Consider the following 24,362-nt stretch of genomic DNA (forward strand, 5'->3'; position numbering starts at 1 on the left):
ATAATAGGACACAATTTTCTGCAACCGCTTCACGCAAAAATCGACTATCAGGGAAAATACGTCGAAATTTTGAACAAAAAATTCTTTTTTGTCGAACAATATTATCCTCAATATATACAAAATGTGTGTAATATCGAACACATAGAAAAAATTGATGTAAATTATGATTTCAATTTATCTCATATGAATAATGAAGAAAGCCAAGTTACCATAGGGCTGCTTAGCGAATTCAAAGATTTATTTTATAAAGAAGGAGATATATTATCAAGTACATATGAGGTACACTATGAAATAATAACAACTCAAGATAAGCTTTTATATTCCAAAATTTATAGATATCCTCAAGTACATGAAGAAGAAATAGAACGTCAAATAAAAGAAATGCTGAAACAGAAAATAATAAAAGAAAGCAATTCTCAGTACAATAGCCCACTTTGGATAGTAGAGAAAAAGTTAGATAATTCTGGGAAAAAGAAGTACAGAATTGTTATTGACTATAGGAAACTAAATAAGTTCACAATTGATGACAAATTTCCAATTCCAAATTTAAACTCAATCCTAGCTAAACTAGGTAGGGCGCAATATTTTACAACTTTGGATCTGGCTAAGGCTTTCACCAGGTTCTAGTTAGACAAGAAGACAGAAAGATAACTGCGTTCTCAACACCATTTGGGCATTACGAGTTCATTCGTATGCCATTTGGTCTAAAAAACGCCCCATCAACATTTGAAAGGTTGATGAATAGAGTCCTGAGCAAGTATATTAATAAAATATGCGTCGTATATATGGACGATATATTAGTATTTGGTACTTCCTTAGAAGAACATTTAATCAATTTAAAATTGATATTTCGAGCATTAAAAGTAGCAAAACCTAAAGTACAAGTGGACAAATGTGACTTTCTGAAGAAAGTCAAAAACACAATTATTAGGCCACGTGTTGACAACAGAAGGAATTACACCAAACCCTACGAAAGTTGAAATCATCCAGAATTTAAAAATCCCAAATACCACAAAAAAAATAAAATCCTTTCTGGGAATGAAAGGTTTCTACAGAAAATTTGTCAAGGATTACGCTAAATTTACGTACCCCATGACTAGGTGTCTAAAAAAAAGTCAATCAATTAACATATATGACACAGAGTTTTTAGCTTCATTCGAAAAATTAAAAGACATAGAACAAACTCACCTGTATTACGTTATCCTATTTTTACAAAAAAATTTAAAATTACAACTGACGGTAGCAATTTCGCAAAAAGTGCAGTTCTGTCAAAAGATGAACACCCCATTGCTTTCGCATCCCGAACTCTAAATTCTCATGAAATAAATTATGCCACCGTGGAAAAAGAATTGCTTGCGATGGTTTGGGCAATAAAATACTTTCGACCATATGTCTATGGTAGGGAATTTACATTGTGACCGAAAAGTTTCCGGAAAATTTTAAATAAAACGCAAAATTCTTAATCTTCATCAATATTTATTTTATCTCCTTCAAAAATGCTCCATTAGAAGCGATACACAAATGCCAACGTTTCTTCCAATCATCAAAACATTTTTTATAGGCGCTTTCCGGTATGGCTTTGAGTTCCCTCTGCGAATTCTGTTTTACGTCTTCTATGGATTCAAAACGCGTTCCTCTGAGTGGTAATTTGAGGTTGGGAAACAGGAAAAAGTCACACGGTGCAAGATCAGGTGAATACGGTGGCTGTTCGATGGTATTTATTGAATGTTTGGCCTTAAAATCGTTGATAATGTTGAACAAATTGAGGTGAATCGGAACAAGCCGGGCGTTGACACGTCGCATACACAAATTGTCCACCAAAATCAAACGAGCCATCTCACGACCGATGCCTAGCTCTCGTGCTATCTCTCTAACACTCACATGAGGATTTTTGAACACGATTTCCTTTGCCTTTTCAATGTTTTCGTCGGTGGTAGAGGTCGAAGGTCGTCCAGAACGCGGCATGTCTTCGACGGTCGTACGACAGTCCTGAAAGGCTTTGTACCACTCATAAACTTGAGTTTTCGATAAAACTGATTCCCCATAAGCCTTTTGTAGCATTCGCAACGATTCTGCACACGAAATTTCGTTCGAAAAACAAAATTTGATGCAAACTCTTTGTTCAATATTTTTTTCCATTGTTTTTTTCGCAACGCACTACTGAGGTGAACTGGTTTCAACAGCTGCCGTAAACGAACTGTCTGACAGATCGCGCTCATTTTTGGCATAGTAATTAAGGACAGTGCTGCCAAACTACATAAACTTAAAATATCGAAAAATATACAGCGCGCGAATTTTAAATGAGAATTTCCGAAAGCTTTTCGGTCACAATGTAATTTAGAAAGCGATCATCAACCACTCAAATGGTTGATGACAAAGTATTCAGGTAAAGATATAAGCCCTAGGCTTCAAAGATGGCTGGTAAGTCTCGGCGAATACAATTTTTTAATCGATTACATAAAAGGAAAAGCCAATAATATTGCCGATTTTTTGAGCAGAATAAAAGACGACGAAATTATCTCTCAAATGGAAATTTTCCATGTCAGTGGACATAGAAACAGTCCATGCACAACAGGAAGACTTAAGTTTCGAAATTCCAATATTAGATACAGTAGTAAACAGGATTAAAATACAAATTATAGTAATTCAGGAAAAGCAAGTCACTGTCGAGTCTATATTTAATTATAAACGAATCTATATTGACCAAAGAAATATCGATGAAAATAATGTACTAGATATAATAAGAAGAGAAATAGACAAATGAAAAATAGGAATATATTCACATCTTAGCGATCACGAATGTTACAAAGTTCAGAAAATTCTTGAAGAAGAATTTCATTCAAACTCTAAAGTGAAATTCGTCAAATGCTCTCATTTAGCAAGAGATATGGAGAACGATGAAAAATTAAGAACACAATTTGCACTGTTCCATAAAAACGAGAGTGGTCACTGTGGAATTACAGCAACCTTCGAAAAGCTAAAAACCAAACTCTACAATCCTCATCTTAAAGAAGAAATACATAAAGTAATAAATAATTGTGACATATGTTCAGGCGGAAAATAAAAAACAAATTTCTAATTACTGAAACCCCCAAAATTATTAATGAAATAATTCATGTTGATACTTATGTGAATAGCAAGCATTCGTTTCTCATTTTTATCGACAAATTTTCAAAACATGCCACATGTTTACCATTTACAAACAGGAATAGCAGAACACTTGTAGGTCAACTGCAGCAATTCTTATCTATCAAAGGCAAAGTAAATAAAATGGTATTTGACAACTAATTTAATAACGAGAACGTTAAAGAATTTTGCGAAATGAAGGAATACACTACCATATCACTAAACCAAATAGTCACACTGGTAACAGTGACGTAGAAAGGTTAAATAACACAATTACGGAAAAAATTCGAACCCTAAACCTTGAAAACTTTTTACCGATTTCACAACAAATTTTTAAAGTTATTATGCTTTACAACGACACATATCATAATACAATTAAATGCACCCCACTAGAAGTACAAAATAATACAATAAATCACACAATAATTTATGAAAGGTTTTGTAAAATCAAAGAAACAAGAATAAAACAAGCAAATAGAAATAGGGAAAATTACGTGGAAACTAGACAAGAAGGATTTATAAGATATTATAAAAATTTAAGACATAAAGAAGAACCCAAGTTTAGAAAAAAACCCTTATAAGGAATTCATACCAGCAATATTAAGAGGCCCACTAAATTTAGTAACCATTTAAGCAGTATTGATATTAATAGTAATCCTTAATTCTTAAATTACAGACAACTATTATATATGGGCATTAATAATATTGTCATCACCTTTAATACAAGCTAATCTAATTACTCATTAAATATCTCAAACTAGTGGATACATAGAAATTAAAAATAATAACTATAGTATTCAAGTAGAATCAGGCCTAATTTTACATAAAATAGATAGCCAAGAAATAAAAACCGTACTTTCATTAATGAAGGATAATTCAAACATTTTAAATACAGAAAAAAAAATATTCATAAATAATCAAGTTGAAGTACTACTAAGTAAATTAAAAACAATAAACTCCACAAGTAGACAAAAACGGGGACTAATAAACTTAGTAGGTAATGCATATAAATATCTTTTTGGCACAATGGATAACACAGACCAAGAGGATGTAACCAGTTGATTCTAATTTACATAATTCCATAACAGGATTAAATCAACAAATAAAAATTAATGATCCTTTCAATAAAACAATACAGCTAATAAAACACACAATAACTTAAAATCAGATAGATATCCTTAATTATATAGGAAGATTTCATAAAACTTTTATTACAAAATATATATCTAGAAAAAATACTGACGTTGACTTCAATTAAAAATCATATCGAACACATCCAAAGTTACATACCAGTAGCACAAAATGGCATGAGCGATGCTAGTATTCTTACAAAACAGATTAATATGAAATTAATATAAAGAAAATTAGGTGTCTAAGGACAGCAATATTTGAAAAAAATAATGACTTAATATTTGTAATTAAGGTACCTAAAACATTTCATAGTATACAGGTAAAGACTATAATACCTATCCCCTATCTAAACAAAGAAATAAATACAGAAATTGAAGAAATATTCAAGTACAGTAATAAAATATATACATACAAAGAAAATAATTATATAAATGAATGTATCATATCAAAACATTGTACAATAGATAAAACATGCAAATTAATTACAAATGAAAATACAGAAATTGTAAATATTAATGATCATACAATAATTATGAAAAATGCAAAGAACAATTTAATTTCAAGTAATTGTGGCATAGAACATGAAAACTTATATGGAAATCTCATTATACAATACAATAGGGGTATTCACTCTCTCTTGCAAACTCATTGCAAGGTGCACGAAATGCACAGATTGTACGAGAATGCAAATAACAACAACAAAATACACGCACAAAATTTCGTGCAATTGCGTGCAATCTTCCAATGCTGAAACCTATGTATATTTGCTTGCAACAAACCAGAAATGGCGGAAATCAGCTGTTTTGTCATTTGTTGCTTCTCATTTTTAAATTTGAATTGACTGTTAGTAAAATTTCGAGATATGTTAATCTATGGCTATGCTATATACATGCGTTTCGTTCAATAATTTAAATCGATGTGACCATTAATTAAGTTTTCACAAATATAATATTATATACATATACATTTGTGAATTAATTTATCTATTTATCAATTTCAGCGAAACTTACGAAAATTTGTTCACATTTTGAACTATTGAATGAAGTGTTGGGACGCATGTCTAATTTTGTACGGAAACATTGCCATAGCCACCAACTAGTTCTGCGCTAGGCAACGAAGTTTTTTTTATTGAATCGTCTGCAGACAACACATCATCCAGCTCTGCACCGAAAGTCGTGCGTTCTGCTGTGCAAAACCCCACTACCCCCCTCGATAAAAAATATAACAAATAACAATAATAAATTAAGAATTAGTTATATTTTTATTATACTAATTATTTTTATATTATATTATTATTACATATATCTCCAACAACAAATAGTGTAGCGACTTTACGAATAGCCGCATTTTCGCCTGATGAACCCAAACGATATAAAACAATAGCAATCCTTAATAGTTTATTAGTGAGACTATTAAGGAAAATACGTTCCAATTTACTCTAAGCATCTGACAAAAACGGCCTTCATCAAATTCTTGAAGAATGGTAGATCTCCATTGAATAGATTTTGGTACGGGTTGGTGATTTCTGTGATGGTTTACTAAAGTAAACAAAAGGTCTTCATTTAATTGCTCCATCACTTCCCAGTAATTTGCATCATCTAACAAATAGAAACTATATAGTAGTGAAAACTACATTAACAACATGTTAATACCTTCAATCAGAATATTAAAAGCACTATTTTCAATTAAAAAATCTATACATTTTTGTATTTCACTTGTTCGCGGCATTGTTATACTATTATTTTTCTTTGCTCAATGTGAATCGACTGCAAAAACAGCTGATTCATTTTGATGATACAATTCTGCAACAGAGGTGTTCTCGCAGTCTTGCAGTTTTTGCATAGCATTCTTGCATTTCGTGCTCCCTGCAATGAGTTTACAAGAGAGAGTGAATACCCCTAATAACTGTTCAACAGAAATAGCAAACAGAAAATTTTCAAATAAATTACAAATGTATATTGACAAAATTATTCTACTACAATTTATTAATATTACATTTAATTCAACCCTGTCTTTAGAAGAAGTTAAATGAACAACAATACAAAATTTAAAAGAAATAGAAGAAATCAAATATAAAAACCAAGTTATAACGTACAGCATACCAACAATCATAGTAATAATATCAATAACAGTTTCAGTAATATTACTGTACAGTAAATGTAAAAGAACACAAAAGAACACGTATGTAATTCCACGACCATCTCAACCTCAAGTATCAAACCTCGAACAAATCGAGGAAATAATGAAAAAATATCTTAAACAATAAACAAAAATTTTTTCTAGTTATATATATAAATACATCCCAAATTACTACTAAATTTTAATTAACGAATTGCATAAATTTCATATTATTATAATTATTAAATATAATCCGATGACTCAGGAGTGTCATCAATCTAAGGGTGGAGGAGTTATGTACCATCACCTTAATAACACAGACAACGACTCATTAGAAGAGATCGTCTTATCCTAAATAAATAAGTCTCTAAAATGTAATAATAAGTATATTTAATTTTGTAAAAATATTTAGTTTAGTTTTCTCAACACAAATATAATGATAACTAAACTAAAATAGTCCTAAATAAATAAGTCTCTAAAATGTAACACATAAGTGTGAAAAAAAAAGATAATAAATATATTTAATTTGTAAAAGTATTCAGTTTAGTTATCTCAACACAAATATAATGATAACTAAATTAAAATAGTCCTAGGTAAATAATTATAATTTATTATCACGATTTGCTGTGCCAAATCGATATTATAAAAGGACAAACAATACTAGGTTTAAGTTAGTCTTAAGATTGAACTCAACAAGAATAAAAGTTATTACAAAACCGAAGTTTTGTCTTTTTATTCTTAAATCATATAATTCGCGCGAGTTATGTATGCCCTCCTACAATAGTATTATGTTATATATATTGTATACGTCTTATTGTATTGTATATTATTTTTTTAAAGTATTTTCTTATATTTTTATTTTCATTTTATTTTTGATTATTGAATATAAGCATTTCCGGTATTTGGAAATGAGGTCAATAATCACCAATATAAATGAAATAATTATTGTAAAGATATTATTTTTCTTATTAAAATAAATTCATGTAAATATTTTTCTGCTGACTACTGCTTATGTAAGTATTTTCGTTGTGTGGAAATACAATCAGTATTCAGCAATATCAATAAATTATGAGTTATTGTAAAAATAATATTTTAGAAATAAATCATTAATTTTTTACACCTTAAACAATTCGGTTGTTTTATTATTTTTTTTGACAAATCTCGTCACAAACATAATTCGCGCTTTCGGTGACTTTTCAATAATGTAAAAAAAAATCTAAATCGAGCTGGGTCTATGAAAAATATCCTAGTGTTCCTATTGATCGATTTGCATCTAAAATATACTATCGTTTCTTTGATATTGATTATATTTCTAAACTGAGCTGCGTCTATGAAAAATATACCAGTGTATCTATTGATCGAGTTACATCTAAACTATTTTTTCACACTATTGACTTGGATCATATTTCTAAACCAAGCTGCGTCTTTGAAAATATACTAATGTGACTATTGATCGAGTTACATCTAAACTATATTTCCATACTTTCGAAATCGATTATATATTTAAGCCTATCTGCAGCTATTTAAAATGTACTGGTGTGTCCATTGATTGAGTTGCATCTAATATATACTTTCGTGTTTCTAAACCGATCTGGGTATATAAAAATATCCTAGTGTGCTTATTGATCGAGTTATATCTAAACTTTATATATGTACTTTTGACATCGATTATATTTCTTAACCGATCTGCGCCGTTGAAAATATTCTAGTGTTCTTATTGATCGAGTTGCATTTAAAACACACTTTCGAACTTTTCACATCGATTGTATTTCTAAACTGAGCTGCGTCTATGAAAAATATACTAGTGTGTCTATTGATCGAGTTACATCTAAAATATTTTTTTACACTATTGACTTCGATCATATATCTAAACCGAGCTGGGTCTATGAAAAATATCCTAGTGTTTCTATTGATCGATTTGCGTATACATTAAGACTGAAAAGTTTTCGGAAATTCTCATTTAAAATTCGCGCGCTGTATATTTTTCGATATTTTAAGTTTATGTAGTTTGGCAGCACTGTCCTTAATTAATATGCCAAAAATGAGCGAGATCTGTCAGACAGTTCGTTTACGGCAGCTGTTGAAACCAGTTCACCTCAGTAGTGCGTTGCGAAATGTCTTCGACGGTCGTACGACCGTCCTGAAAGGCTTTGTACCACTCATAAGCTTGAGTTTTCGATAAAACTGATTCCCCATAAGCCTTTTGTAGCATTCGCAACGATTCTGCACACGAAATTTCGTTCGAAACACAAAATTTGATGCAAACTCTTTGTTCATATTTTTTTCCTTTGTTTTTTTCGCAACGCACTACTGAGGTGAACTGGTTTCAACGGCTGCCGTAAACGAACTGTCTGACAGATCGCGCTCATTTTTGGCATAGTAATTGTCCTTAATTGCTGCCAAACTACATAAACTTAAAATATCGAAAAATATACAGCGCGCGAATTTTAAATGAGAATTTCCGAAAACTTTTCGGTCTTAATGTAAAATATACTATCGTTTCTTTGACATTGATTATATTTCTAAATCGATCTGCGCCGTTGAAAATATACTAGTGTTCCTTTTGATCGAGTTGCATTTAAAATAAACCTCGAACTTTCCACATCAATTGTATTTCTAAACTGAGCTGCGTCTATGAAAAATATACTAGTGTGCCTATTGATCGAGTTACATCTAAACTATTTTTTCACACTATTGGCTTCGATCATACTTCTAAACCGATCAGGGTATAGGAAAAATATCCTAGTGTGCTTATTGATCGAGTTATATCTAAACTTTATATATGTACTTTTGACATCGATTATATTTCTAAATCGATCTGCGCCGTTGAAAATATACTAGTGTTCCTTTTGATCGAGTTGCATTTAAAATAAACCTCGAACTTTCCACATCAATTGTATTTCTAAACTGAGCTGCGTCTATGAAAAATATACTAGTGTGCCTATTGATCGAGTTACATCTAAACTATTTTTTCACACTATTGGCTTCGATCATACTTCTAAACCGATCAGGGTATAGGAAAAATATCCTAGTGTGCTTATTGATCGAGTTATATCTAAACTTTATATATGTACTTTTGACATCGATTATATTTCTAAATCGATCTGCGCCGTTGAAAATATTCTAGTGTTCTTATTGATCGAGTTGCATTTAAAATACACTTTCGAACTTTTCACATCGATTGTATTTCTAAACTGAGCTGCGTCTATGAAAAATATACTAGTGTGTCTATTGATCGAGTTACATCTAAACTATTTTTTCACGCTATTGACTTCGATCATATATCTAAACCAAGTCCATGAACCGGGTCCATAAAAAATATCCTAATATGCCTACTGATCAAATTACATCTTAACTAAACTCTCGTACTTTTGTCATCGATAATATTTCTAAACCGAGCTGCATCTTTGAAATATGTACAAGTGTGCCTATTGATCGAGTTACATCTAAACTATTTTTTCAGACTATTGATTTCGATCATATATCTAAACCGAGTTGGTTCTATGAAAAATATCCTAGTGTGCTTATTGATCGAGTTATATCTAATCTTTATATTTGTACTTTTGACATCGATTATGTTTCTATACCGAGCTGCATCTATGAAAACACACTAGTGTGCCTATTGATCGATTTGTCTATAAAATATACTATCGTTTCTTTGACATTGATTATATTTCTAAATCGATCTGCGCCGTTGAAAATATACTAGTGTTCCTGTTGATCGAGTTGCATTTAAAATACACTTTCGAACTTTTCACATCGATTATATTTCTAAACCGATCTGCGTCTATGAAAATATACTAGTGTGCCCAATGATCGAGTTGCATCTAAAATGCACTTTCCTAATTTTGACAATGATTATGTTTTTAAATCGAGCTGCGTCTATGAAAAATATTCTAGGGTACCTTTTGATCAAGTTATATCTAATATATACTGTTCTACTTTTGCCGTCGATTATATTTCTAAACCGAGCTGAATCTATGAAAAATATACTAGTGTGCCATGTGATATTAGCTGCGTTTCAGCAAACATGATCCGCTCAATTTTACATGCAAAACAAAAACAATGGGGTGAACCAGCAATTGATCTGGTTCACTTTCTGGTTCAATGTGGAATGTATGTGAAAGATAAAAGTGGAACGTATTTTAATGCAAATGAGGTTGGCAATGCGATGCAACGGTGTAGTAAAATTATAAACAAATCTACATTTATATTTATTTATTATTGATTTTATTTATTTATTATTTATTTTATGTACTTATTTATTTAATATGTCATTATTATTTATTTCTTTGTTTGAAGTAATGTTTTAATTATTACTATTACTATAAATTAAAATTATTAAAATTAATTAAAATTATTACTTTAATTATTTACGTTTTATTATTATTAAAAGGTCATACATATAGTCTTCTCCACGTACGGACGTGTTTTATAGTGCTCTTACAAAGTTTTACTAGTTAGCGGGTGTTTAGCGCGATAACTACATACAAAGTTCAAAATAAACGAAGTTATTGAGTGCTGAATCGCAGTATATATGCAAAAACTATTGAAATAGTGAATAAATGTTCAAATCAATTGTTCGTATTTATATTGTGATAGCATAAAGATTTTGGCGCTCTTGTAATAATTCGCCTTATTTTGGAACGTAAATTTAATTTAAATTAAACAAATCTGACAGAGACAGATAGTTACACTAGTGTCTGGTTTTTCTATACACAAACACATAAAAGCTGATAGAGACAGCAAATAAAAGCTTTTAAACTTAAAATAATAAACTAAAATAAGTGTTGCAAAACGCTAAAACGAATTTTGGATAAAATTAATTATCCATAAATTTAATACGTGTTATTTTGTGAAAATTTTGAACACTTATATTAATATTTAATATTTATTTTATTAAAATAATAATAAAAAATTTATTTATATTAATATTTGAATATTTATTTGCATTTAAAATACAACTTAAACAAAATCAAATGTGATATATGGTACATTTTTATACTAATTAACATTTTAATTTAACCGATTCTTTTTTAAAAATAATTTAATCTTTTTAAAATAATTACTACTCAAAAATCACTTTTTCTGCTGCATGGGCGATACGCTAATTTATGCGAACGCTCCAGTGCATAGCAAAATAAGATCAACGAAAACCAAACATTAACTAACACAATTTCAAATAATGAGTGTTCAACGAAGTCCCTTAGCAACACGAAGCCAAAAACAGCTACAGGCCGAAAACAATTCAAACTCAATTGAAAAAAACTACGACACGTGTTTACACCAAAAACTAGGTAGTATATCTCACTCTTGGAGTGAACAATGCCGTACCCCACTGATAAGCTCACCTCATACGCTCACGCTGGGACTTTCCCCAACAAATCTAATAGCACATTCCTGCTCAACATCAACATGTACTACAAATAGCGTCACAGTATGCACTGCAAACTCGATAACTAACACCTTGAGTTCTACATCAACTCAGATATCCGTTTCGTCTACTCATGCCTTATCTTTACTTCCAACAACTTCGGTAAGTTCAATCGCTAATATATCAAACAATATACTGAACGAAATGCCTACTACATCAAATTGCGCTATGCTCTCTACACCTGTGCACAAAGAGCAGAACAGCCAAAAAACTTTCAAAGTACATACTCAATCGAAGGGAAACTCAAAAGAGAACTCATTAAGCAACTCTTCAATACAAAAAATTAAACTTCCAAAAGAAAGTCAGAAAAGAACTCGTTCAAGTCCTGAAATTCGTCGTTCAAAAAATGCTGAACAAACTAAAAAACAAGCTAAATTAGATAATTACTGGCTAGACAATCCAAGCCGTTCCGTAAATAGATTTTCAGTACTAGAAACAGAAGAAGAAGAAGTTGAAGAAGTGACACAACATGCCGAAAAACAGCCCAAACCTCCACCAATATTCGTAGATAGGGTGAATAACATAAATCCTCTCATAAATCTTTTGTCCTCACAAGTAGAAAACAATTTTGAGCTAAAAGTTTTAAACAACGAAAAGGTAAAAATCCAAGCAAAAACAACTGAGTCTTATGTTACAATAGTAAAGCAACTCGAATCGAAAAAAACCGAATTTTATACCTACAAGCCTAAAGATGAACGAAATTTTAAAGCTATCTTGAGAAATATGCATTCGTCTGTCAATACCGAGGACATTAAAACAGCTCTGGCGGAAATAGGCCATAAAGCTCTAAACGTGTTCAATATGAAACACAGAGAATCGAAAAAACTACTTCCTCTCTTCATTGTAGAACTTGAGCCTCAACAAAATAACAAGGAGATCTACAGCATAAAGAATTTGATGCATAGTCGAGTCACGTTTGAGCCTCCTCGTCCTAAACGAGACATTCCTCAGTGTAGTAACTGCCAAGACTATGGCCACACGAAAAGTTATTGTCGAAGACATCCGAGGTGCATCAAATGTGCAAAAAACCATTCTTCGTCACAATGTCCAATCCAAGGAAGAAATACTGAAGTCAAATGCGTATTATGCGAAGGGAATCATCCTGCAAATTATAAAGGCTGTTCGATATATAAGCAGCTACAAACCGCGAAATTTCCAACACTAAAACCTAAACCAACAACAACTACAAACAAAGAAACTGACGAAGAAAAAGACAAAGTTTCTATCCCAAGGGATCCCAAAAGAAGTTATGCTAGTGTGCTAGTGGAACAATCACCTAAATCTCATACTATTCCTAAATCTCCAGATACCATGAGCGAGGTTCTAATAGTAGTTAAGCAAATGTTAGAACAAATCACTACGTTAATGAATGTTCTTGTCACGCTGACGACTAAATTATGTCCGACAGTGAATTAAATATAGTGCTCTGGAATGCGAATGGGCTGTCAAAACACTGTTTAGAGTTACAAGAATTTTTAAAAGATCAAAAAGTAGACATCATGCTAGTATCTGAAACACGTTTTACTTCAAAACATTATTTTAAAGTACCAGGCTATGACTTTTACCACACTATGCATCCAGATGGAACGGCTCATGGGGGAAGTGGCATTTTAGTTAAAACAAATATATTACACTTTGAAATGCAACAATACCGCACTGAAGAGATTCAAGCAACCAGCATATCAGTAAAAGATTGGTGTGGCTCAATCACAATAACATCAGTATACTGTCCACCAAAACACGTAACTAAGACGGCAACATATAAGAAATTCTTTAGAACCTTTAGGTAATTTTCTTTAGGTAACAGATTTATTGCGGGGGGAGATTTTAATGCTAAACACGTTGAATGGGGCTCTCGGCTTTCAACACCCAAAGGACGACAGATGCTTGCGGCTATAAGAAGCGAAAACCTTTCAACTATCTCGTCTGGAGAACCAACTTATTGGCCCACGGATCCCAAAAAAATGCCAGACTTGTTAGACTTTTGTGTTACTAAAGGAGTGCGACAAAACGACACTTTCTGTAAATCTAGCTTTGATCTTTCATCAGATCACTCGCCAGTATTATTACGGATAAAATCGAATATACAACTTAAAGTTCAAAAATGTTATCTGCACAACAAATTAACCAACTGGGATGCCTTTAAGCATACACTTAAGGCATTACTTGATGAAAAAATGGCGCTTAAAACAGACGAAGAAATCGCGCTTGCAACCGAACATCTTATAAGGAGTATTCAACAATCAGCCTGGAGATCCACGCCTTCAAACATGCAACAATTCGCCACACCATTATGTAGTATGACTCAAGAACTTATAAGAGCCAAAAGAGCAGCCAGAAGGCGCTGGCAACAAACCAAATCTCCGAAAGATAAAAAACTTTTTAATGTGCTGATCAAAAATCTAAAAGAACATCTGAAAACAACCAGAAATTTGGAAATACAAAGAAATCTCCAAAGACTAGACGCAACTACTTCCACCAATTACTCTCTCTGGCGAGCAATCAAGAAACAGACAACAACGCACAATGCACCAGTAAAAAACGAACTTCGGCAATGGGCCCGAACAGATACAGAAAAATGTAAAGTATTTACGGACCATCTGTCCTCAGTTTTTGTTCCAAACATTAATGAAGCCCCAAATAGTATATCTGAAGAGATTAGAGAGGTATTACTGCAAACGCACCAACTGGACCTTCCAATACAAAAATTCTCCATTTTCGACATAAAATTTGAAATCAAAAAACTAAAAATAAATAAAGCACCCGGCTATGACCTAATTACTTCAAAAATATTAAAGGAGTTACCGGATGAAGCAATAGTACTGCTGCGAAACATTTTTAATTCTATTGTCACAAAAGGCTTTATCCCTCCCCAATTCAAGGTGGCTCAAATCACCATGATACTCAAACCTGGAAAAACGGCAAAAGATGTTAAGTCATATAGACCAATTAGTCTTCTACCGGTTATGTCAAAGTTGTTGGAAAATTTATTTCTTACCAGATTAATGCCCATTGTCAATAGAAGGAGACTAATTCCGGAATATCAATTTGGTTTTAGAAAAAAACACAGTACAATAGAGCAAGTACACAGAGTGGTTAATGTCATACATACAGCATTTGACAAAAAGAAGTACTGCACAGCAGCATTTCTGGACATATCCCAGGCATTTGATAAAGTTTGGCATAACGGCCTATTGTTTAAGCTTAAAAAGATGCTCCCAATTAATTACTATATTTTCTTAAAATCTTACATCGAATCACGATATTTCTTTGTAAAACAGGGGGATGAAATGTCAACTTTGCAGCCAATTCAGGCTGGAGTGCCACAAGGCAGTGTCTTGGGACCAGTGTTATACTTACTCTTCACTAACGACTTGCCTACCACCGTTGGTACTGAGATTGGAACTTTTGCCGATGATACTGTGGTAATTGCTACAGACGAAAATCACCAGTTAGCATCAAACAAACTCCAGCGAGCGCTAGATAACATTTCCCAGTGGCTTAAAACCTGGAGAATAAAAGCAAATGAGACTAAGTCTTCACAAATAAACTTTACAATGAGAAGGAAAAATTGCCCTCCGGTACGACTTAACGATATCTTAATCCCTCAATCTACCCAAGTGAAATATTTAGGAATACACTTTGACACAAAACTAACTTAGAAGCACCATATTTTTACTAAAAGAAAAGCACTTGGCATCAGACTGCGGGAGCTCTACTGGATACTGAATAAAAGTTCAAAGCTTTCCGTGGAAAATAAACTTCTTATCTACAAAGCGATACTCAAACCAATCTGGACATATGGCATTGAACTCTGGGGAACTGCTGCATCTTCAAATATTGAGATTATCCAACGTTTTCAATCAAAACCCCTTAGATTAATCTTAGATGCTCCTAGATATATAACAAATGAATGTATACATCGCGATCTCAACGTTCCTGTAGTTAAGGATGTCATAAAAAGCCAAGCCAGTAAACACAAAAAACGTATGTTACATCATCCCAACCTCTTTATGAGCAGAATTATAGCAGAAGGAAGAACGTTCACACGCCTCCGCAAACAAACGCCATTGGAACTTTAATGTGTCCGACTTCAACAGACGGATGTGCTACTGAGCTCAGTCCATTCAAGCTCAAAATGGTCTTTTAAGTATTTAGTAACTTTTAAATATTGTTTATTGTCTACTCTGAATGACAGATCGCAATAAAAGAAAATAAAATTAAAAAAAAAAAAAAAAAATTATTATTAAAAAAGGGTTGTTTGATAATTTATGAAAATCAATTAATTTGAAATGAATATATAAACATTAAGTTGAATACATTTATTTAATTAAAAGAGAACAATACATAAGGAAACAGGCTCTCCAACATACACGTTTATAAAAAACCATTGCAAACTGCTTGCAAGTTTAAGCTATATTCATGCTTCCTTTTGAAATAAGCCTAATTGCTAAGGTGAGATACATTTATTTTAACATGTGTGCTGTCAATCATGAACGGATATTTTGCAATTGATATAAGCTAAACACTAGTTCTTTCAATTATTCTCCATACAGAAGCTTTTGGTATGCCAAAACAAATATTAACAAATCTATTAAAATATGAAACATAATTAATATATAGCAATTGTATTTTTTATGCGCAAATACCAATCAAATAATCTTTAACGGTACAATTATTGATCGTTTCCATAAAATTTCCACTATATCCATGCTAATGCACTTCATCCCTTGAGCTTAATGCATTTGGACATGGAGGAGTCAGTTTTGCTCGATAATTCTAATAAAATCTGCAATTTCCATTTATTTACTATAGAATTAAATTTAAGTTTTTAAGTAAATACTAAATAAAAATTTATATTTCATACTTCAGACATTTCAACAGATTTTATTTATTTTCCATATTTTAGATTTTTGTATTCAAAATTTTCTCACTTATTTTTGTAGCGCCAAAATTATTCACATAAATCAAAAAATTTTGTACACAAACCTAACTGTCATATTACACAGCTAATAGCTGCGTTTCAGCAAACATGATCCGCTCAATGATCTGAATCATCTTTGCTGAAACGATACGGATCACGTTTGAAAATAATTGGCAACGCATGAAATATGACAGTTGGGTTTGTGTACAAAATTTTTTGATTTGTGTGAATAATTTTGGCGCTAAAAAAAAAAGTGAGAAAATTTTGAATACAAAAAATCTAAAAAATAGAAAATAAATAAAATCTGTTGAAATGTCTGAAGTATTCACTTAAAAACTTAAATTTAATTCTATAGTTAATAAATGAAAATTGCATATGTTATTAGAATCATCGAGCGAAACTGACTCTTCCATTCCCTTTTTACTAGTTCAAGTGTATGGTATTAAGCTCAAGGGATGAAGTGTATCAGCATAGATATAGTGGAAGTTTTGTGGAAACGATCAATAATTGTTCCGTTAAAGATTATTTGATTGGTATTTGCGCATAAAAAATACAATTGCTATATATTAATTATGATTCATATTTTAATAGATTTGTTAATAAATTCCAATCAGCGAATACAAAATAGCCGTGATGATCACAATCGGACGAGAGCAATGAAAGAATTTTATATATTTTTGTTGTATATGGCAAATATGAATACTTTTTGCGAATTTGGTATTTGTTGTGGCATACCAAGTGCTTCTGTATGGAGAATAATTAAAAGAACTAGTGTTTAGCGTATATCAATTAGACACTAATTTATAAAATACGCACTTGCTAATAATGCAAAAGTGGAAACTTCAAAAAAATTCCCGTTCGTAATTGGTTGCAAAGACAGTACACATCTAAAAATAAATGCACCAAACCATAGCAAATAGGCTTATTTCAAAAGAAAGCATGACTATGGCTTAATCTTGCAGGCAGTTTGCGATGAAAATGATTTTTTTATAAACGTATATGTTGGAGAGCCTGGTTTCTTATGTATTGTTCTGTTTTAATTAAATAAATGTATTCAACTTAATTTTTATATATTCATTTCAAATTAATTGATATTAATAAATTATCAAACAACACTTTTTCAATAATAATAAAACGTAAATTATTAAAGTAATAATTTTAATTACATTGATAATTAGAACGTTACTTTAAACAAAGAAATAAATAATAATGACATATTAATTAAATAAGTACATAAAATAAATAATAAATAAATAAAATAAATAGTAAATAAATATAAATTTAGATTTGTTTAAAATTTTACTGCACCGTGCATCGCATTGCCAACCTTATTTGCATTAAAATACGTTCCACTTTTATCTTTTACATACATTCCACATTGAATCAGAAAGTGAACCAGATCAATTGCTGGTTCACCCCATTGTTTTTGTTTTGCATGTAAAATTGAGCGGATCATGTTTGCTGAAACACAGCTATTGTTGTATGTTATCTAAAATATGTTTTTGTACTTTCGACATTAATTATATTTGGAAATCGACACGAGTATGAGAAGTGATATTGATTACGTTTGAAAACCGAGCTGCGTTCATTAGTGTATTTAAAACCTGTTTTCTTTTATATGTATATACTTGCTATTTTAATAATTAGGTTAAATAATGTCAAATAATCACATTATGTATATTTAGGAATACTGAAGTTTAATAGAAATAAAACCAAAGAAATGAAATAAAGTGGTTGTTTATACTTAAATCTAAGACTTTAGGAACGCGATTGGCAATTCGCAAAGCGAGTCGGAGTCGAGTTAGGAAAATAACAAGTTTTCTTGTAAATGCCTTGGATACGGCTGAACTATCTCAGCTATGAACATTTCCACATTAAGGGGTTCATTACAAGTTAAGTTACTTTGATTTATAAAGTTTGTTCACTTAAGCACCAAAGAAAAGGGGTTAATATATTTACATGATAAATAAACCATAAAAGTAACATGTAAAATTATTAATAAAAACTTAATGTCATTGTTAAATAATATATGAACTATTTGGTTAGTGCTACGGCCACAAGAACAATTATTTTACAGAAGGGTTTAAAAGTAGACTATAATTATTTTATTTACTTTATGCTAACTTTTTATTCGAAATCGTGTTTATATGAAAAGATATATATATATATTTGTTTCTTTAACTATTTTCTTAACTATAGCGAGGTTGTTTTTTGTGCTACGTGTTCCAGTGGAGAAGAAATATACTTAAGATAAGATAAGATTGAACGGGGTCCTAGCTTCCACATGAGCAGAGCACTGCGACCATGATTGATCGTTTGTGCTACAACAGACCCTAACCGAACAGAAGACATTTTGCCTTTCGAATAAAGGCCAAAATGTCGGCCGTTGAGGACCTCCTAATGTCGGAAGGTGAGAGTAGTTCCCAACATAGTGACCTCCTCCTGGACTAGATCAAGGGTAGCCACTTGGAATGTGGCTGAATGTCTTCTCTGCTTCTAAGCAGAGTCTACACTCTATCTTTTTGGAGAGACCCATTTTGATAAGGTGGTAACGTAGTCCGTGGTGACCCGTTAGATATTCCACCAGCAATCTCAACTCTGTTCTGCTGAAGAAGGACATCTTATTATAAGTACAGGGGTGCACCAGCTCTTTTGTCTGACGGTTACCTCGACCTCTTACCTCTAAGACTTAGGCCACAGGTTGCACCATATGAGTTCCTATATGTCCACATGATGCGGGTGGCTTTGCCTATTATATTATCCAGGTGAGTGTTCCAGTTAAGACGCTTATCTAGGGTGACCCCTAAATGTAGCGACTTCATCGGAGCATTCGATAGCCGTATCTTTAATATTTAGGGACCCAATATTTAATTTGTACCTTCTGGAAATTGGTACAATTACAGCTTTTTTTGGGTTGATGCTTGGGCCTTCTCTTATACACCCGTTCTTTAGATTGAAAGGTGCTTTGAATTTTGCTGACCAAATGAAAAAGCGCGACCTCCGTAGATTTGCCTTTTGAATAAGTATATTGTGTAGAGTGGAGAGGAACCGTTTGTTCCATTTTATTCCGTATGTGTAGATCAATTAGCCTTTCAACAGTTTTTAATAAGAAAGACGTAAGATTAATGGGTCTGTAGGACCTTGGCTGGTCCATGGGTTTATTACCCAATTTGGAAATAAAGATCACGTTCACTCCTCTCCAGGAGTGAGAGATATAACCCATAGTAAAACAAGCTCTAAAGAGTTTGATTAATGGGTCCAGAATGATATCTGTGCAATTTTACAATAAAGCAGGAAAGATACCATCGCCACCTTGATGGCGCCTTTAATGGTTGAAATGAGCTCATCGCCCATTTCACCTTGTCCTTGTTGAAGATAACACCTGATAGTGCGTATTCCTGACATGTACCTTGTAAGGATCAAATTTAACATTCAAATTTAAACCCCACTAACTAAGTGGACAATAAAAACAATAGAACAATAGAATTCACGTAGTTCACTCACTTATTTCTGCTATGAAAACCAATAAATAGAATTGTGGTGCAAAATAGCACCGTGCTTACTCGTAACGTTTCTTGTCGCTTGCAATGGGTAAAATTTAGGGTGCAAAATAGCCCCTTGCTTACTCGAAATGTTTCTTGTCGCCTGTAAATTTTGTATAAAAGGAAGCCAAATTATGGCTTTCGTTCTATTTGTGATTTGACACCATTGCAGGTAAGTCGTGTGAGGAATATTAATAGCTCAATTCAATTGACCTGGACACATGATGGCACGTTTGGCCTTTGCTGACGGTCATCAGGTGGACAGTTGAGGTTGGTTGAGCCAGTTGACATTGGTTGAGTTACCTTCCGTTTGGCCGTTGCTGACGAGGGATAGCTTAGCCACTTGGCCATTGCTGATGGAAAGCCCAACCAGTCACCGGGACTACTATCTGGCCAAAGCTGATGGAGGAGCGGATGACGAGCCACGAACACTGTTAGGAGACGTGCAGAAGATACGAGCGTTTGGCAATTGTTGACGAGCGTGCTCAGGCATAGCACCAGTGGCAGGGACCTTTGCCTGGCTATAGCTGGCAAGAGTACGCATCAGTTCCACCGTTTACTATTAGAGCTATTTGGAATTTGACACAATTGCAGGCCGTACCTTACCGACTCCTGGGTTTGTCCAACGCCTCAGCAATTCAACGCTTCTGTTTTGTCCAACGCCTCAACAATCCAACGCTTCTGTTTTATCCAACGCTCTCATCGGATACAACGCCTCCAGCAATCAACGCTTTGGTTTTAGTTCATCTGTAACTTTAAAAATTCTCATTAATTTTAATAAACATCATCCTAAAAATACGAAACACAGTGTCTTCTATTCTTGTTTAAAATTCTTTTAACGTACCCCTGGTATACTCGCTGAGTTATACCCCGGCTATAGATAGGGCCGGAAAAGGTCGTTACAGTTGGCGCCCGAGCAGGTACCGTTAATCAAAAGGGTCCAGGAACACTGATACTGTGATTTATAATCATGTCTACAGCAGCTACAAATAGCATTCAACAGTATCATAAGCAGAAGAAAGCAGACATGCCAAAGACAAATGAAACGGAACAAAAATGCGAGCGTAAAGCTTCCTCAAATTGATCCACAGCACAGATCGAGACACCTAGTGGGGAAGATCGTAACACCATCCCACAAGTAAAAGACTTTGAAAGTATTGCTAAAATCATGGATCAGGTTCGTAAAAGGGCAGTATGTTTCGATAGCCAGTCTAACACTATGGACTTTGTTGAAAGACTTGAGGAGTTGGCAGAAATGTTCCAGATTCCACTAGACATGTTACCTAAAGCAATGCTTGAATTATTGACGGAACGAGCGTTGGCATAGTACCAAAATAATAATCAAAAAATAATAACCAAAGGTGGTCATGTTAGACGTCTTTCAAGGGAGACTTGTTGGACTTTTTCCTGCCCCCTCACTACTTGGAAAGATTAGAAGATGACATACGCTGCAGGAAGCAAATGCCGAAGGAATGCTTTAAGGATTTTGTACTAGGTCTACAGGAACTCATGCGTCAAGCCAGATACCCACCAGGAAAACAGCTGGAACGCATACACAAAAATGGTCTACCAGATTACCAACTACACATTAAACGGCGTGAATTTTCCACACCATCCGAACTGCTTCAACTGGCCGAAGAATTCGAAAATCTCCAACAACTGATCCACAAAGAACGGATTGTGGTCACACGGAATTTAAGGGAACCTCGTGAACATGGTACACCACAGTTCACAGAAAATATTAACGTCCACCTCGCATGTAAAAGGTGTAGTGAACCAGGACACTTTGCATATACGTGCAAAAGGCCACATGTACTATTCTGCTGGGTTTGTGGCACGCGAGGAGTCAGGACCAAGGAATGCTACAAACAAAATGGTAAAGTAAGGAACAAGGGAAACCAACAAGAGGCTGTTCTAAAACGGGGACAGACAGCCTCCCAGGCAGCACAAGTTCCCCAATAACCAATTTATCATACAACTAACATACGATATCGGCGGCGGTTACCATTGGAACAGCAGAAGTAACGGCCACTATCGACACAGGTGCATCTAGAAGCATCATAGCTGAAAGTTTTCTCAGGGACCAACACAGTTTTGGGAGAGTCACACCCAGAAGCATGGTAATCTTACTGGCTGATGGTACCACACAACACATTTCACACGTATTGGAAAGCCTAGTCACCTTGGGGGAAAGGTCCTTCGATCTATCACTACTCGTCATGAACAAATCAATTGACAACGTGATTCTTGGTATGAATTTCCTCGTACAGGCACAGACGACTCTGCGAATCGCAAATTCATCAGTCACGATTGATCTTCCTGTACAACAGCAGCGTTACACAACCTTGTTACATACAACTAAGATACTCAACGATGTCACTCCCAGAATGCAATCTAAGCAACAACAACAGCAGGTTAATCGACATCAACAGCAGCAGAGTAATCAACAGCAATAGCAGCATGTTAACCAACAACAATTATGGAGCCGCACAGTTTCGAGCCCAATAACGAAGGAGCGGTCATCAAGAGATACAGCTATCGAAGAATTTCCAAAAGTGGAAATACAGCTCCTTCGAACGGGGTGCATTGAACCCTCAAGTAGCCCTTACAGTGCACCGATCGTACTGGTCAAGAAGAAAAATGGTCGATGGAGGTTATGCGTCGACTATAGGTAGCTAAATGCAAAATCCATCCCGGACGCGTATCTATTGCAAAGGATTAACCACATCTTGGACCATCTAAGAGACGCTAAAGTAATAAGCAGCCTGGACCTTTAAAACGGATACTGGCAAATACCAATGCATCCGGATAGCAAAAAATTTACTGCGTTTACGGTGCCAGGAAGTGGCTTGTTCCAATGGACGGTAATGCCCTTCGGGTCACACTCCGCCCCGGCAACTTTCCAAAGCGCCTTAGACTCTGCTATCAAGCCTGAGATGGAACCATTCGCTTTCGCCTATCGAGACGATATAATTGTTGTAAGCCGCAGTAAAGAAGAACATCGGACACATCTAGAACTGGTATTCAAGAAAATTACGAAAAGCCCAACTAAAGATAAATCCGAAGAAATATCGGCGGTACGACAGTTGGAGCCACCAAAGACCCTGAAAGAGCTAAGACGCTTTCTGGGAATGACTTCTTGGTATCGACGCTTCGTGAAAGATTTCTCAACAATCGTGCATCCTCTAACGTCATTGTTACGAAAGGGCAGGCATTGGCGATGGCAGGAGGAGCAGCAGAAAGCGTTCGATGAACTAAAAAAGAGGTTAACCGAGGCCCCTATCCTACAATGCCCCGACTTCTCCAAACCTTTTTGTCTACAGACCGATGCTAGTGACTATGGACTAGGTGCCATATTGACGCACCAACAAAAAGAAGAAGAAACGGTGATAGCTTACGCCAGCCGACGGCTAAATAATGCAGAAATGAATTATGCGCCTACAGAAAAGGAATGCCTAGCCATTGTCTGGGGCATCCGTAAAATGCGGCCGTATCTGGAAGGGTACAAATTCACCGTTATCACTGACCATCTATCTCTAAAGTGGCTGAACTCTATCGACAACCCAACGGGGCACATCGCAAGATGGGCGCGCGAACTCCAGCAGTTTAACTTCACAATAGAATACCGCAGGGGTAAGTACAATGTGGTAGCCGATGCTTTGTCACGGCAACCCCAAGACTAGATAGCATTAGCACGAACATCTATGACGATAGCGAAACCTGATTGGGTAACACAACGAATGAAAGCGGTTAAGCAGAAGCCACAGAAATATCCAGACTACGTTATCGAAAACCAGAATCTATACCGGCACATTCCGAATTACTCCCAAGATGACGACATAAAACCATGGAAACTATGCGTCCCCTCACATTTAAGACAACAGCTTTGTCACGGCAACCCCAAGACTAGATAGCATTAGCACGAACATCTATGACGATAGCGAAACCTGATTGGGTAACACAACGAATGAAAGCGGTTAAGCAGAAGCCACAGAAATATCCAGACTACGTTATCGAAAACCAGAATCTATACCGACACATTCCGAATTACTCCCAAGATGACGACATAAAACCATGGAAACTATGC

This window comes from Teleopsis dalmanni, chromosome 1 (genome assembly GCF_002237135.1).
Source record: "Teleopsis dalmanni isolate 2A chromosome 1, ASM223713v2, whole genome shotgun sequence".
NCBI classification, from domain to species: Eukaryota; Metazoa; Arthropoda; class Insecta; order Diptera; family Diopsidae; genus Teleopsis; species Teleopsis dalmanni.